The sequence below is a fragment of the Zalophus californianus genome, chromosome X, assembly GCF_009762305.2.
Source record: "Zalophus californianus isolate mZalCal1 chromosome X, mZalCal1.pri.v2, whole genome shotgun sequence".
Lineage (NCBI taxonomy): Eukaryota > Metazoa > Chordata > Mammalia > Carnivora > Otariidae > Zalophus > Zalophus californianus.
In genome coordinates, this window is record NC_045612.1 from 71,939,675 (window position 1) to 71,956,884 (window position 17,210).

The window sequence follows — 17,210 nt, forward strand, 5'->3', positions numbered from 1 at the left end:
TCAGTTTCGAGAGTTCTTTATAGTGTAGATACTAGCCAGATGCATGATTTGAAAATATTTTCTCCCAGTTGCAGCTTGTCTTCTAAGGTCTTTCACAGAACAAAAGTTTTTTTAATTTGTCCATTTCATCAACTTCATCTCACGATCCTACTTTTGGTGTCAAGTCCATTGTAGACCTCCTTGCCTCGCTAAATCCCAAAGATTTTCCCCCAGTTCCTTTGGGTTTTTTTAAGTTTTTATAGTTTTCTGTTTTACATTTAAGTTTATGATACATTTTAAGTTAATTTTTGTATGAGGTATGAGATTTAGGTTACAGTTCATTTTGCCTATGCACGTCTATTGTTCTAGCACCATTTTCTTGACAAGGCTGTCTTTCCTCCATTAAATTGCTTTTGTACTTTTGACAGAAATCCGTTGGGCATATTCATGTGAGTCTGTTGCTGGGTTCTCTGTTCTGTTCTCTATGTGTCTATCCCTCTGGCAGTATCACACAGTTCTGATTACTGTAACTATATAATAAGTCTTAAAATCAGGTGGAGTGATTCCACCCACTTTATTCTTTTGCAAAATTGTTTTAGATGTTCTGGTTCCTTTGCCTTTACATATTTATTTTAGAATAATCTTGTCTATGTCTACAAATATTTTTTCTGGGATTTTGATAGCAATTGTATTGAACAGTATTCATTTCCTAGGACTGCCAAAACAGATTACCACAAACTGCTTATAGCAGAAACTTCTCTCACAGTTCTGGAAGCTAGAAGTCTGAAATCAAGGTGTCGGCAAGGCCACACTCTCTTTGAAGTCTCTAGGGGGAGGATCCTTCCTTTGTCTCTTCCTAGCTTCTAGTGGTTGCTGACAATGTTCGGTGTTCCTTGGCTTATGGATTCATCACTGCAGTTTCTGTCTCTGTCATCACATGGAATTCTTCTTACGTGTGTCTCGTTTTTCTTCTGTCTTGTTATCAGGACACGAGCCATTATTGGGTTAAGGGTCCATCCTACTCCAGTATGATCTCATCCTAACTTAATTACATCTTCAATGACCCTGTTACCAAATATGGTCACATTCTGAGGTTCCAGGAAGAACATGAATTTTGAGGGACACTATCCAACCCAGTGCAGTATATATCAAGAATTGACATCTTTAGTTATATCTCAATTGAAAAAGAATTGACATCTTTATTATATTGAATCTTCCAATCCATGAACAGAGTATGTCTCTTTATTTAGATTTTTTTCTCTCTTTCATTAGCATTATGTACTTTTCAACATATAAGTCCTGTACATGTTTTGTTAGATTTATACCTAAGTATTTCAGGTTTTTTGAGTGATTGTAAATGATGTCCATGTGTTAATTTCTAATATAGTTGACTCTTGAACAACATGGGAGTTAGGGGTGCCAACCAGTCAAAAATCTATGTATAACTTTTAACTACTCAAAAACTTAACTATTAATAGCCTACCGTTGATGGGAAGACTTACCAGTAACATAGTTAGTTAACACATATTTTCAATGTTATATGTATTATATACTGTATTCTTACAATAAAGGGAGCTAGAGAAACAAAAATGTTAAGAAAATCATAAGAAAGAGAAAACACATTTATAGTACTGTACTGAATGTATAAGAAAAATCTGTGTATAAGTGTACCTGCACAGTTCAAACCCATGTGTACAAGGGTCTACTGTATAAAGAAATACAGTAGATTTTTATGTGTTTGTCTTGAATCCTGCAACCTTGCTGAACATACTCATTTCTGGAATTTTGGGGGGGAAAGTTTCCTTAGGATTTTCTGTGTAAACAATCATGTCCTCTGCAAATAGGGACAGGTGTTTTTTTGTTGTTGATTTGTTGTTTGTTTTGTTTTACGGTCTTTCTCTTTAATTGAAGTATAATTAACATACAGTGTTATGTTCGTTTCAGGTGTACAGTACAACAGTTCATTAATTCTATGCATTACTCAGTGCTCATCAAGATAAACATACTCTTAATCCCCCTTCTCAAATACGGACAGTTTTATTTCTTCTTTTCCACTATTTATGCCTTCTCTTTCCTTTTCTTGCCTTATTGTACTGACTAGAACTTTCAGCACTATGTTAAGAGTGGTGAGACTGGGTATTCTTGCCTTGTTCACTATCAGGGAGAAAACATTGTCTTTCACCATTAAGTATAATGTTAGCTATAGGTTTTTGTAGAGGCTCTTTATCAAGTTGAAGAAGCTTCCTAACCCCATTTATTTCCCTGATTCTATCATGAATGAGTTTTGAATTTTGTCACGTGTTTTTCCTGCATCAGTTGGTATAATCATGTGACTTTTCTTCTGTATAATATAGTGAATTACATTGACCAATTTTAAATGTTGAACTAGCCTTGTATCCTTGGAATAAACCCCACATGATCATGGTGTATAATTCTTTTTATATATTGATTAATTCTATTTTTGCTAGTGTTTTTGTTAAAGATTTTTCATCTATATTCATGAGAGATATTGGCCTCTAGTTTTCTTTTTGTACACTGTCTTGGTCTGCTTTTGGTATCAGAGTAATACTAAGTTTATAAAATGAATTGGGGTATGTTCCCTTCTCTTGCATATTTTTGGAAAAGATTGTATAGATTTTATGTTAGTAATTGTCTGAATGTTTGATAGAATTCTCCAGTGAAACTATCTGGGCCTGGATATTTTTTTCAAGTGTTGTTAAATTACAAAATCACTTTCCTTAATAGTTATAGAGCTGTTCAAATTATCTGTTTTCTGTTGGGTAAGTTGTGGTCAGTTGTGTTTTTCAATGAAGTGACCCATTTCATCTAAGTTGTCAAATTTTTGTGTATAGAGTTCTTTGTATTATTCCCTTATTATTCTTTTGATGTGTGCAGGTTCTATAGTGATATCCACTATATTTCATTACTGATATTGATAATTTGTCTTCCTTTTTTTTCTCCATCATTCTTGCTAGAAGTTAGTAAATTTTTTTAATTTTTTATTGTTATGTGAATCACCGTATATTACATCATTTGTTTTGGTGTAGTGTTCCGTGATTCATTGTTTGTTCATAACACCCAGTGCTCCATGTAGAAGTTAGTAAATTTTATCCATCTTCTCAAAGAACCAGCTCCTCCAATGATTTTTCCTTATTGTCTTTGTGTTTTCAGTCTTGTTGATCTCTCCTGTAATCTTTATTATTTACTTTGTTCTGCTTACTTTGCACTTAGTTTGCTCTTTTTCTAGGCTCCTGAGATGGGAGCTTAGATTATTAATTTGAGACTTTTTCTCATTTTCTAATGTATGCATTTTAGGGCTGTAAACTTCCCTGTCAGTGCTGCTTTACCTGTGCCTACAAATTTTGCTGTGTTGTATTTTCACTTTCAGTTATTTCATTGTATTATTTCATTTCTCTCAAGACTTCCTCTTCAACTCATGAATCACTTAGAACTGTGTTGTTTAATTTCTAAGTGTTTACAGATTTTCCTTTTATCTTTCTGTTACTGAATTCTAGTATTATTCAGTTGTGTCAGAGAACACAACTTGTATGATTTCAGTTATTTAAATTTTTTGAGATTCGTTTATGGAGTAGGATATGATCTATCTTACTATATATTCCACAGGGACTTTGAAAAGATTTGTAACCTATTCTTGTTAGGAGGATTGTTCATAAACGTTGATTAGATGCCACTGGGTAATGGTGTTCCAAGTTCTTATATATCTTTGCTGATTTTCAGGCTACTTGTTCTGTTAGTGTTTGAGCGGGCATGTTGAAGTCTCCAAGTATAACTGGAATTATTTGGCTCTCCTTTCACTCCTGTTGGTTTTTCCTTCATGTATTTTGTGACTGTGTTGTTGGATGCTTACATATTTATGATTGCTATATCTTCTTTGTAGAGTAACCTTTTTATCAGTATATATTGTCTTTCTGTTTATCTGGTGATTTTCTTTGCTCTCAAGTCTACAATCACTAATATTAATTTGCCACTCCTGCTATCTTTTGATTAATGTTTACATGATATACCTGTTTGCATCTTTTTACTTTCATCCTGCCTATACTTGTATATTTGAAGTCAGTTTCTTGTAGACAGCATATAGACAGCACATTTTTAGTCCACTTTACTAATGTGTCTTTTAATCAGTATATTTAGATCACTAATCCATTAGAGTAAATCTGCCACTTCATTTTTTGTTTTTTGTTTGTTTTGCTCTGTTTTTCATTTCTTTTTTCTCTTTCCTGCCTTCCTGTGGATTACTTGAACACTTTTTAGAATTCCATTTTGCTTCATCTGTAATGTTATTAACTGTATTTCTTTGTATAGCTTTTCTTTTTAGTGGTTGCTTTAGATATTACAGAGTGCGTGTGTGTGTGTGTGTGTGTGTGTGTGTGTGAAACTTATGACTGTCTACTGCTGTCATCATGTTACCAGTTCAAGTGAAGTATAGAAACCTTACCTCTAGGGGTGCCTGGGTGGCTCATTCGGTTAAACATCTGCCTTTGGCCCAGGTCATGATCTCAGGGTCCTGGGATTGAGCCCTGGGTCAGGCTCCCTGCTCAGTGGGGAGTCTGCTTCTTCCTCTCCCTCTGCCCCTCCCCCCTGCTCTTGTGCGATCTCTCAAGTAAATAAATAAAATCTTTAAATAAATAGAAACCTTACCTCTCTTTACCCTCCCCCACTTAATAATTGACCTAAATTTTCCTGTATATACATTTAGAACCACATCAGTGTTGTAATTTTCACTTCAACCTTCAACCATAATTTAGAAAACTCAAAAGGAGAAGGAAAGCTCATTGTATTTACCTGTATAAAAATACAGGTTTACTGTTTTCTTTTTTCCTTTTGGATGTTGCAAGGTTCCTTTCTTATCCTTTCTTTTCTGTTTGGAGAGCTTCCTTTAGCCATTCTTTTAAGTAGGCTCCCTGCCCGATGTGGGGCTTGAATTCATGACCCTGAGATTGAGAGTCACATGCTCTACAGACTGAGCCAGCCAGGCGCCCCACCTTTAGCCATTTTTTAGAGAAGATCTGTTGATGATAAATTCTCATAGTTTCTCTTTATCTGATAATGTCTCTATCTCTCTGTCATTCCCAAAAGATGTTTTTGTTATAAGATTCCAGGTTGATGATCCTTGTCTTTCAGTACTTCAAAAATATTGTGTCACTTCTCTGGCCTCCAGGGCTTCTGGTGAGAAATCTGCTAATGTTTAACTTGTTTTCTCCCTGTAAGTAAAGTGTTATTTTTCTTTGGCTGCCTTCAATATTTTTTTTTGTCTTTAGTTTCAGAAGTTGGACTGTGATGTCTCTTGGGTGGATTTCTTTGAGTTTATATTGTTGGGGATTCACTCAACTTTGTGAATCTGTAGGTTTTTGTCTTTTGCCAAATTTGGTAAGTTTTCACACATAATTTCTTCGAGTACTTTCTCAGCCCCACCCTCTTTGTCCTCTCTTGCCAGGACTCTGATGACAGGAAGGTTAAAACCTTTGTCATTGTCCCATGAGTCCTTGGTGGCTTTATTCTCTTATTTTTTGTCTATTTCCCTCTGTTGTTCAGATTGAGTAATTTCTGTTGTTCTTTGAGTTCACTGATCTTTCCTCTGCCTCCTCCATTCTGCTGTTGAACCTATTCATGGAGGGTTTTTTTTTTCCTTTTTTTAATTTGTTAGTTGTTTGTTTATCAAGAGAAACTATTCCATAACCTAGTATTCATGTTTCATAGTTCAGGAACACAGGTCAGTGACAAACTTCAGTGGAACTCAACGCAAAGGAATTCTTTACATTCCAAAATCACTGTGCACTCTGAAAGATACCACCCATCTTCATCTCCTCAAAATCTCTCATGGAATCATAATTTCTGTAGAAATCTGCATATGCCTTCTTTCTTGGTTCTGCCACAGCAAACTTATAGAAAGCTGCAAGCCCCAGGGGATACAGAAATGCTCTGGCAATATGAAATCACAGAAGCTTGGCCAGAAGACCTCACATCTGAGGTTTCTTCAAAGCACTGAAAGTCATGGTAGTTACTCTCCTCAACACCAACTTCAAACCCAACATCTTTCCTAACTGATACTCATGGAGGTTTTTATTTCAGCTATTATATTTTTCAGTTCTGAAATTTCCATATGTTCTTCTTTATGTCTTCTGGTTTTTTGCTGAGACTTTTTTTTTTAATTAATTTATTTATTTGACAGAGAGATAGAGAGCACAAGCAGGCAGAGCGGCAGGCAGAGGCAGAGGGAGAAGCAGGCTCCTGGCTGAGCAGGGAGCCTGATGTGGGGCTCAATCCCAGGCCCCTGGAATCATGACCTGAGCTGAAGGCAGATGCTTAACCGAATGAGCCACTCAGGCGCCCCTTGCTGAGACTTACTATTTTTTTCTTTGAAGTATGTACATTATGGAAGCATTTTTATGATGGTTACTTTATTTTTTTTAAGTTTTTATTTAAATTCCCCTTAGTTAACATACAGTGTAATATTAGTTTCAGGTGTGCAATTCAGTGATTCAGCACTTCTGTACAGCACCTGGTGCTCATCACAAGTGCCCTCCTTCATCCCCATCACCTATGTAACCCATCCCCTCACCCACCTCCCCTCCTGTAACCATCAGTGTGTTCTCTATATAGTTAAGGGTCTCTTTGTTTCCTGGTTTGCCTCTCTCTTTTTTCCCCCCACAATGATTATCTGTTTTGTTTCTTTAAATTCCACATATGAGTGAAATCTTATGGTATTTTTCTTTCTCTGACTTATTTCACTTGGCAGGATTTCATTCTTTTTGATGGCTGAGTAACATTCTATTGTGTGTGCTAGTGTGTATATGTATATATATGTCTATATGTCTGTATGTTTATATATATGTATCTACATATACACACACACATATATATACACACACATCACCTCTTCTTTATCCACTCATCAGTCAACATTTGGGCTCTTTCCATAATTTGGCTATTGTAGATAAGGCTGCTATAGGTAGCAGTGTGCATGTATCCTTTCAAATTAGTATTTTGTATTCTCTGGGTAAATACTTAGTAGTACAATTGCGGGATCATAAGGTAGTTCTGTTTTTAACTTTCTGAGGAAACTCCATACTGTTTTCCAGAGCGGCTGCACCAGTTTACATTCCCACCAACAGTGCAAGAGGGTTCCCCTTTCTCCGCATCCTTGCCAACACCCGTTGTTTCTTGTGTTGTTGATTTTAGCCATTCTGACAGGTGTGAGGTGGTATCTCATTGTAGTTTTGATTTGTATGTCCCTGATGATGAACATGATGTTGAGCATCTTTTCATGTGTCTGTTGGCCTTCTGTATGTCTTTGGAAAAATGTCTCTTCCTGTCTTCTGCTCATTTTTTAATTGGATTATTTGTGCTTTGGATGTTGGATTTTACACGTTCTTTATATATTTTGGATACTGTTTGCCAGATATGTCATATGCAAATATCTTCTCCCATTCCACAGATTGCCTTTTAATTTTGTTGATTGTTTCCTTCACTGTGCTATGATGGTTACTTTAAAATTTTTGTCAGATACTGTAACATTTCTGTCGTCTTGGTGTTGGCATCAGTTGATTGTCTTTTTTCATTCAGTCCGAGTTCTTCTTAGTTCTTGGTCTGATGAATCATTTCTTATTGAAACCTAGACATTTTCATATTACGTTTATGAGACTCTGGATCTCATTTGAACCTTCTGTTTTATAGCTGGATTTCTCTGGCACTGCTATGCCAGGGAAGAGAGTTTGGTCTTAATACTTCCAGGTGGAAATAGACGCTCAGGTTCCCCACTTGGCCTCCACTGATACTCAAGGGGGAGGATTCCTTGTTACTGCTGGGGGGAGATGGTGCCCCACATGGTCTCCACTGACACTATGGTGGGGGTGCCTCATTATCTGCTGTGTGATGGTTAAAGTCCTACCTCTTCACAAGCGTTTGCAGACTCTGTTCGTCCTTTGTTCCACCTTCTCTGGGGGTGGAAATCTAGGTTCCTCTGATACCATGCAGGCAGTGGTTGGGGTGCCTCATTACACCCTCACAAGGATAGAAATTTAGGCTCCCCACTTGGCTTTTGCTGGAGTTTGTGGGGCTAGGACCACAGTGTCTTCTGCGATGTTCAGCTGTAATAGAATAGTTAATGTCTAAAGGTTTTCTGTCTTGCATTGCTGCCCTTTTCCTGGTACTTTGTCTAGGAAGAACATACTTTTCATGGGGCGTTTGTTTGTCTGTGCCTGTTGGCATCCCTAGCACCGACTGTCAGATATGTGAACACCTGAAAACCCAGGGAACTCACCAGTATATCATTCTTTGGCCCCAAGACCCCTAGCCGGTCTTTCATCTCTCTACCTTTCAGAGTCTTTTATCTGTTTTATGAATAATATCTTTTTGAGTCTTATGGTTATTTTATGAACAATGTCTAGGGTTTTAGTTGTACTTAGTAGAAGGAATAGGGATAAGTACATCTACTCCATCTCATAGAAGTGGAAGTTCCCTGGTTCATTGTTATGACCACACAGAAACATAGATAATAGGGGGAAACCCCTACACTTAAATAAAAGGGACAAACGAAATCTCACAGCTGACATCTGAGTCACAGAGAGTCACAAAGGCATGTTGCATAACCAGCAAGAAGCCCAGGAGAAAGCAGCCTCATTTCTTTTACAAAGGAAGCTAAGGTGATTCAAACTACTAAGCTATACTTCCTAGGAGTTTGCTCCTCAGAGTAGAGTCCATGGACCAGTAGCATCAGCATTCCCTGGGAGCTTGTGAGAAGTGTAGAAACTCAGGCCCATCCCAGAACAACTGAATCAGAATCTTCATTTTAACAATATCCCCAAGTGACTTGTATGCACTGTGAAATTTGAGAAACACTGCTTGCCCATTTGTCAGTATCATCTTTCTTTTCATGTTTAGTATTGACAGAATTAGCACTTCTGCCAATCTTATAATAGCTTATAAACAAGACTTGGGATCTAAAGGAAATGAAAGCTAAAGCTTCATTCATTGACTGATAGAATTTAGAACTGAAATGAATGATCTTTAGGGTTAATCCATTTCAATTTTATTATTTTGTAAACTGAGGCCTTGAAAGATTAAATATCTTACGCAAGCTCATGCAGCTATATAAAAAAGCAGAGCTGAGAATTGAACCTGGTGCACTTTCTTCATAGCACAATGGTCCTAGGGTTTTTCCTTCATCAAATTTTTCTTCTTCCAAGCTTCACATCTCCTTGTAGCTGGAATTGAGGTTAATGCAAAGATATCTTCGATCCAGGCTTAGATATCGTGTCTCTTCTGGATTTCTGTAGTTAGTTTCGTAAATGGTCTCTAACTCTTCTCCAGTTCTACCTGTTCATCCCTATTAAGTATGTCACCCTAAAACACCAACTTTGTTACATCAGTCCTTTTCCCCCACATCTCCTTTTCCCCCCAAATCTCTGATAGCTCTGCATTTTCTAAATCCTTACCCTCACTCTCAAGGTTATCCATAACTTCATCCAACGTCCCCAAAAAAGATAGTGTTTCCCCCACAGAATTGTAGGCAATATTCTCCTTATTATCAATCTTCACCTTTTCTCCCTTCTTCCTCTTAGAACAAAGCAGGATCTTCCCTCAAGACAACATGTCCCTCACTAATCGTTTTTTGTGGAGGGCTCATATTCTCCCACTCCCTTTTTCTTGGCAGAAGAAGGAACTAAATTACCTGAATCCCTGCTTCATGTTACCACTTTGTGCTTTTTACACACCATCTTCCTGCTGCTTTTCTTCACTTAAAATCTGTGTCTTCTGTCTCTTTATTATCAGTGTTGTCATGAACTAGCGCTTTCTGAGCCCAATTTTTCCCTTCTTGGTAAATTCAGTTTATTATCCTAAGTGACTTTGGCATCCATGTTATCAATTCATCCACCTCACGGGGGTGGGGGGTGTTTTTGCTCTTTAGCCACTGTCTATACCCCATATAAGCTCCATTTCCAAGATTGTCAACTCAAAGTTTTTCTAGTTACTATAATCTCTTACTTCCCTACACCTATTCTTGGCTCTCACTTGGACTTCAAATAACTCAGCTCTTCCCATTCTCTTAAAGACCAATCTAACCACATTCCTTTTTTCCTTTTCTTTCTTTCTTTCTCTCTTTCTCTCTCTTTCTCTTTCTTTTTTCTTTTTTCGGTCATGCCTGCTGTTTCATTTTTTTCCCTAGCCAAGGGACCTACCACCATCAGTTCTTCTCCTGATATTAATCAGCAGAATCACTAGAGAAAAGCACAGAGCACTGGGTGTTGGGTAAGACTGATGAATCACAGACCTGTACTCCTGAGGCAAATAATACATTGTATGTTAATTATGAAAAAATAAAAATAAATTCTAAAAAAAGAGAAAAGCACAGAACTGTCCAATACGGAATCATGTTAAACTTTAAATGGGTTCTTATCACTGCTCAGAAGTCCTTTCATTCCTGTCAAGTTTTTTGCAAACTCAAGTAAAAAGACTGCTTCAAGCCTTTTCTGCTCTCATAAAAAAGCCTTTTGTTCTTTGATAAAAACTTAGAACTACTTCATGATGACCCTAGTAAATGATCTCATCATATCTTTTTAATTGAGAAGATTAAGGACATTAAGTATGAGTTCCCCCATTGGTCCCTGTTTCAACCATAACATTCTGCCATTGTACTTATTTACTCATCTTAACCTTTTTTCTTAAAAGAAGAGATATTCCTGCAATCTTATACTGTGAGTTTAATCTTCCTGTACCTCCTGAAGCACTTTACCAGTTCTCCATTATGTTCAATCTCTACCTTTCTACAGATCTTCCCTTTCTGCTCTAAAAATGTCATAGGTCTCCAACAAATGGAATATATACCATGTTCCTGGATGGGAAGGCTTAATAGGACTCAGTTTCCCTAAATTCAATCAAAATAAAAATCTCAATAGTATTTCTTTTTTTCTTAAAGATTTTATTGATTTATTTGTCAGAGAGAGAGAGAGCACAAGCAGGGGGAACATCAGGCAGAGGGAGAGGGAGAAGCAGGCTCCCCGCTGAGCAGGGAGCCCGATGCAGGACTCGATCCCAGGACCTGGAGATCATGACGTGAGCCAAAGGCAGACGCCTAACCGACTGAGCCACCCAGGCGCCCCTCAGTTACATAAATTAATAAATGACCCAAGATACCACAGAAAGCTTCAAAATAAGCCACGGACTTAGATAAAATATTTGTAGCATTTTTATTTTTTTTTATTTTTTTTATTTGAGTTGACACACAATGTTACATTAGTTTCAGGTTTACAACTTAGTGACTTGACAAAGTTTATACATTATGCCGTGTTCGGCACAAGTGTAGCTCCCGTCTGTCCCATCACACCCATTATCCGGCTAGTAGAACATCACTGACTGTACCCCTTATGCTGTGCCTTTATTCCTGTGACGTATCCATTCCGTAACTGGGAGCCTGGATCTCTTTCTCCCCTTTAGCCATTTTGCTCAACCCGCACCTCTCTCCGCTTTGGCAACCATCAGTTCTCTGAGTTTATAAGTCTGATTCTGCTTTTTGTTTATGTATTCATTTGGTGTTTGGGTTTTTTTTTTAAGGTTCCACTTATGAGTGAAATCATATGGTATTTGTCTTTCTCAGTCTGACTTATTTCACTTAGCGTAATACCTTCCAGGTCCATCATTCCTGTTGTCTCAAGTGGCACGAGCTCATCCTTTTTTACAGCTGTGTAATATTCCTGTGTGTGCATGTGCGTGTGCGCGCGCGTGTGTGTGTGTGTGTGTACACCACACTTCCCTTATCCATTTGTTTGTCAAGGGACACAGGTTATTTCCATATCTTGGCTATAATGCTGCAATAAACATAGGGGTGCATATGTCTTTTTGAATTAGTGTTTTTGTTTTCTTTGGGTAAATACCCAATTGTGGAATTACTAGATCATATGGTATTTCTATTTTTAATTTTTTGAGGGAACTCCATACTGGTTTCCACAGTGGCTGCACCAGTTTGCATTCCCACCAACAGTGCATGAGGGTTCCTTTTTCTCCACGTCCTCACCAACACTTGTTATTTCTTGTCATTTTGATTTTAGCCCTTCTAACTGGTGTAAGCTGATATCTTATTGTGGTTTTGATGTGCATTTCCCTGATGATGAGTGATGTTGAGCCTCTTTTCATGTGTCTGTTCACCATCTGCATGTCTTCTTTGGAAAATGTCTACTCAGGTCCTCTGTCCATTTTTTTAATCAGATTGTTTTTTGGGGGTTGAGTGGTGTACACTTCTTATATATTTTGGTTAGTACCTTGTCAGATATATCATTTGCAAATATCTTCTCCTATTCATCACGTTGTCTTTTTATTTTGTTGCTGGTTTCCTTTGCTGTGCAAAAGTTTTTTATTTAAATGCAGTCCCAATAGTTTGTTTTTGCTTTTGTTTCCCTGGCCTTAGGAAACATCTAGAGAAATGTTGCTATGGCTGATGTCAGAGAAAGTACTGCCTGTGTTCTCTTCTAGGATTTTTATGGTTTCATGTCTCACATTTAGGTCTTTCATTCATTTTGAGTTTGTTTTTGTGTATGGTCTTAGAAAGTGGTCCAGTTTCATTCTTTTCCATGTGGCTGTCCAATTTTTCTGGCATCATTTATTGAAAATACTATCTTTTCCTCCATATATTATTACCTCCTTTGTCATAGATTAATTGACCATATAATCATGGGTTTATTTCTGGGGTCTCTGTTCTGCTCCATTCATCTATGTATCCATTTTTAAATTAAAAATCATTAAGAAAAAGATTACCAACACCAGAAAAAAATGAGCAAAAGCAATAGCTTTTTTTTTTTTTGTAGCTAGGTAAGCTACAAAAGGAGACATGCAGTTGGCTAAGAAACACATACAAAAGTTGTTCAACTACAGAATTAATCAAGGAAATCTTATAAACAACAATATATTTCTTTGTTAACATCAGGTAAAAATGGAGAGATTTTCACTAAATTAGAGGATGTGGTTGGGAAAATAACCAGTCAAAGGCTGGTGAGTGCCCCTGGCTTCTACTCTTACCCATGCCACAAACACACTGTGTGGCCCTAGGCATACGGCACTGAATATCTTGGCCTCAGTTTCCTTATTAATAAAAGGAGGTTTCTAGAGACTTTCACCTCTGTAATGGCAGTATGAGAATCTGAATGGGCATGTTCCCCAGCAAAACAACCATACTGGTGAAAATTATAGAAAAAACAACCAGGGGCACCTGAGTGGCTCAGTTGGTTAAGCATTCAACTCTTGATTTCAGCCGAGGTTATGGTTTCAGGTTCATGAGCTTGAACCCTGCATCAGGCTCCTCACTCAGCAGGGAGTCTGCTTGAGGATTCTCTCCCTCTGCCCCTCCCCCCCACTGGCTTGCGTGCTCTCTCGCTCGCTCTCTCTTAAACAAAAATAAATAAATCTAGGGGTGCCTGGGGGGCTCAGTTGGTTAAGCATCTGCCTTTGGCTCAGGTCATGATCTCCCAAGTCCTAGGATCGAGTCCCTCAGGCTCCCTGCTCAGCGGGAGCTCAGCTCAGCTCAGCTCCCACTCCCCCCGCTCCTGTGCGCTTGCTCTCTCTCTCCCTCTCCCTCTCAAATAAATAAAATCTTTAATAAATAAATAAATAAATAAATCTTTTAAAAGAAGGAAAAGAAAGAAAAAACAACTAAAGTCTTTAGAAATTGTTTTAAGAACATACAGAAAACATAAAAGGATCTCTTCAAGAAAATCTACTAAATCTTGGTAGGAACCTTGAGAGTCTGTGCTACTTGAGCCATGACCCACTCGGCTCCCTGTCCCACCCCCAGCTCAGCATGATGGAAGCTCCATTCCAGGAGACTGTGGCCAGGGAAACAACGCTCCCACTCCCTTCAGCCTCCCAGTCGAACGATATGATGTCCCACAAGAGCAGCAGGCTGCCGGCACTTCTATCCCACCTTTAGCTCCAAGCTACAAAGGCTAAATTTTTGCCAAGTATGGCCAAAAGAGTGAGGCCTCCCTTCCTTTTCCCAGCCCCCACTTAGAGGGCGAAGGATCTACCTCAGGCAAGTCAGACCACTGGGACCCTTGCCCCAGCTAACTCTTAGGGCAGAGGTTCCTCACCCAAAGAGGCAAGCCGAGAACACTAGAGACTACTGTCCTACCCAGTACCCTACTCTAAAAGCAGGTGTATCACTCAGAAGAAAGGCGTCCACTGCCCCCCCTAAAGCTCTGGAGCAGGGACTTAGAGATTTTTTCCCGGGGTAAGGGCAATCTGTAAGAACAGAGGCTGTGTCCTGAGAAGCAACATAAGAGGCTTCACATGTGAGGGGAACAGACTTTTCCATAAAAAGAAATGAGTTGCTGACGACACATGCTACAACATGGGTGGATCTTGAAAGCATTATGCTAAGTGAAAGATGCCTGTTATAAGGACTACATACTGTGTGACTCCATTTATCCAAAATGTCCAGAATAGGCCAATCTATAAGAGAGAGAAATTAGATTAGTAGTTGCCGAAGGATGTGGGGAGAGTATTGGGGGAAATGGGGAGTGACTAACGGGCATATGGTTCCCTTTAAAGGGGATAAAAATGTTCTAAAATTAATTGTGGCAATGATGGCAGAACTCTGTGAATATACTAAAAACCATTGAATTGTACACTTTAAATAGGTAAATTTTATGGTACTTGAATTATATCTCAATAAAAGTGATATACACAATAATCACTTCAGGAATCCCAAGGAGAACCTAAAGAGACAGTCATTATGTTTCAGAACACCTAGTTTTGTTAGAAATTTGTATGACTGCTGTATTTATTAAGATGGTGAGGACAGAAAAAAACTGGCTTCTATTATGAGCCCCAGAAAGTCCTAAGAGCCAACACCTCTATTTGCTGTCATTGACTTGTATTTCACCTAAGCCAGTCTAGGTCACTTTGGGGTGAGTAGCTGCGCTTGATGCATTACTTTATTGAAGATTAATGATTCTCCTGAGCAATGCTGGACATGAAGTAAAACTCCTGTGGTGTTGCCTAACTCATTGAATGGCACCATCGTTCTTCTAGTTGCCTAAGCCAGACATGTAGGCATCACCCCTCATTTCTAGTGTATTACCAAGTCCTGTCAATTCTGCTTCCTAAATATCTCAGATTCATTCACTTCCTCCCACCCTCCACCATCACCAGCCTAGTTCAAGTTATCATCTTTACCTCAGCTACTGTGGGAAAAGTTTAGCTGGTCTCCTTGCATCTCTTGCTTTCTTCCATACCTTTTTCCATCAAGTGACCAGAATGATGTTTTTTAAATTTTCAAAATATGTGACCTTGCTTATCTTCGTCTGTAGTTCCCCACTGCTCTTAAAGACCAAAATTCTGAATGTGGCCTACACGGCCCTTGCCTCCCTGTCTGTCCTCATCTTGAGCCACTCTTTCCCTCACTCCCTGCCCTCTTAGCCACACTGTACTCAGCAGCGCCACGAATTACCAACTCCTAACAAATCTAATGGCCTCTTTCTTTACCCTGGCCCTCATTATTAACCTCTGCCTCCTCGCTGAAATTTTTTCCTTTATCCTTTATTTTCACACCACTCCTCTGCATTATCTTTTCACTCCTCCACCCAACTGTGAACATTTCCATGATTCTGTACTTTTTCCTTCTCTATATTCTGTAACTCTGTCCTTCAAGTGAATTGATACACTTCAAGTGTTACCTCAGTTCCAGTCCATACATGAAACAGCCTACCTGTCTCCCAAAGCTACCTCAAGCCCAACATGATTAAAGGAGAACTTATCATTATCTTGATCCCTTATCCCCAGAATCATCTTCCAGTTCCTCCTTTCAATGTATCAGCATTCCCTCAGCCACTCAAACTATGCACTTTCGAGCCATTTTCAATTGATGTATCTTTCATTTCCCATATCAAAGCAGTTACCAGGTTTTATTGATTCTTCCTTTAGAATCTTCCTTACATCTTTCCATTGCCACTATGTTAGTTCTCCCCCTCATCACTTCATCCTTAGACCCTTAACAGTTCCATTTAAACAGGTCTCGCTGTTTTCTCACACTCACGTCCATTCTAAACACTACTGGCCTTTCACTCTTATGAAAACTCTAATTTCATCACTGTCCGTTCCCTTCTCAGAAACTTTCAGTGATTTCTCATTGCCGGCAGAATACTTTCCGAAATCTATGGCTTGTGATGCAAAACCCTTTACGCTCCAGGCCAATGTTTCACAAACGACATTCCACAAGATGTTAGTAAATGGTCTGCATACCCTGTATTAAGGCACAGTCACATGATCTCTTTTCTATAAACCTTCCTGGGACGCTTAATGAACGAATGTGCGTTATACTGCTCTAAGAGGGTATGTGTAGAATGCAGCGTGTCCAAGACATGTGGGACTGAAGAACCCTGTTTTTACTGACCATCTATTTTTCATGACACTACTGTTCCGAGGAAAAGGATTTAGAACATACTTAGGTAGCCCTACCCTACATTTCTCGTCCTATTCCGCACTAATTTCCCCACATAAAGTGTCTGCTTAGGCCAAACACGTATTAGTCCCCCTGAGACGTGCACAACCTCAAGCACAGTCCAGGTCTTTATTTGTCCTGTTCTGCCCACACGGAATCCCTTCTCTTTCTCTGTATATCTAGATTATCATTTTTATTGAGATAGAAGTCATATATTATAAAACTCACAACTGTAAAGTTTCCAGTTCTGTGGGTTTTCGTATGTGTTGTGCAAGCGCCATCAGTATCTGATTCTGTAACATTGCTGTCACTCCGAAGAGACCCTGGAACCACCAGCCGTCCTTCCCCGTTCCTCCCCGCCCCAGTCCCTGACAGCCACCAGTCTGCTTTCTACGCATTTGCCCTATTGTGGAGATTTCCTATAATCTCTGGATGTCTAGGTCCTACTCCTCTACCCTAAGGCCATGTTTGTTCAGTCATTTGGTCATCCGTTCAGTTACGATCGCGACCCTGTCAGACACTGTGCCAGGCTGTGACTTTACAAAGGTAGATGCCATGCTGCCTTCAAGGAGCTCCCAGCCTAGTGGGGGAGACGGACAACACCGTGTTACAAAGTGCTGTTGCGGTGCTGCGAACACAGGGTCATAGGAGCCGAGTGGTGTGGGCATCAGGGAATGCCTCACAGAGGAGGGAGTCTTTGGGCGTTGATGCATTCGTTCATGCATTCATCCATCAGGCATCCGTTGTGCCCCCCTTCCATGCCAGGCATGGTGTGCGACTCTGA

General features: G+C 39.1%; 1 protein-coding gene across 3 annotated transcripts in view; it reads left to right on the forward strand.

Moving 5' to 3' along the window:
* Nucleotides 1–17,210, forward strand: part of TEX11 (testis expressed 11) — a 295,012-nt gene that overhangs the window by 275,349 nt on the left and 2,453 nt on the right. The window lies entirely within an intron of this gene.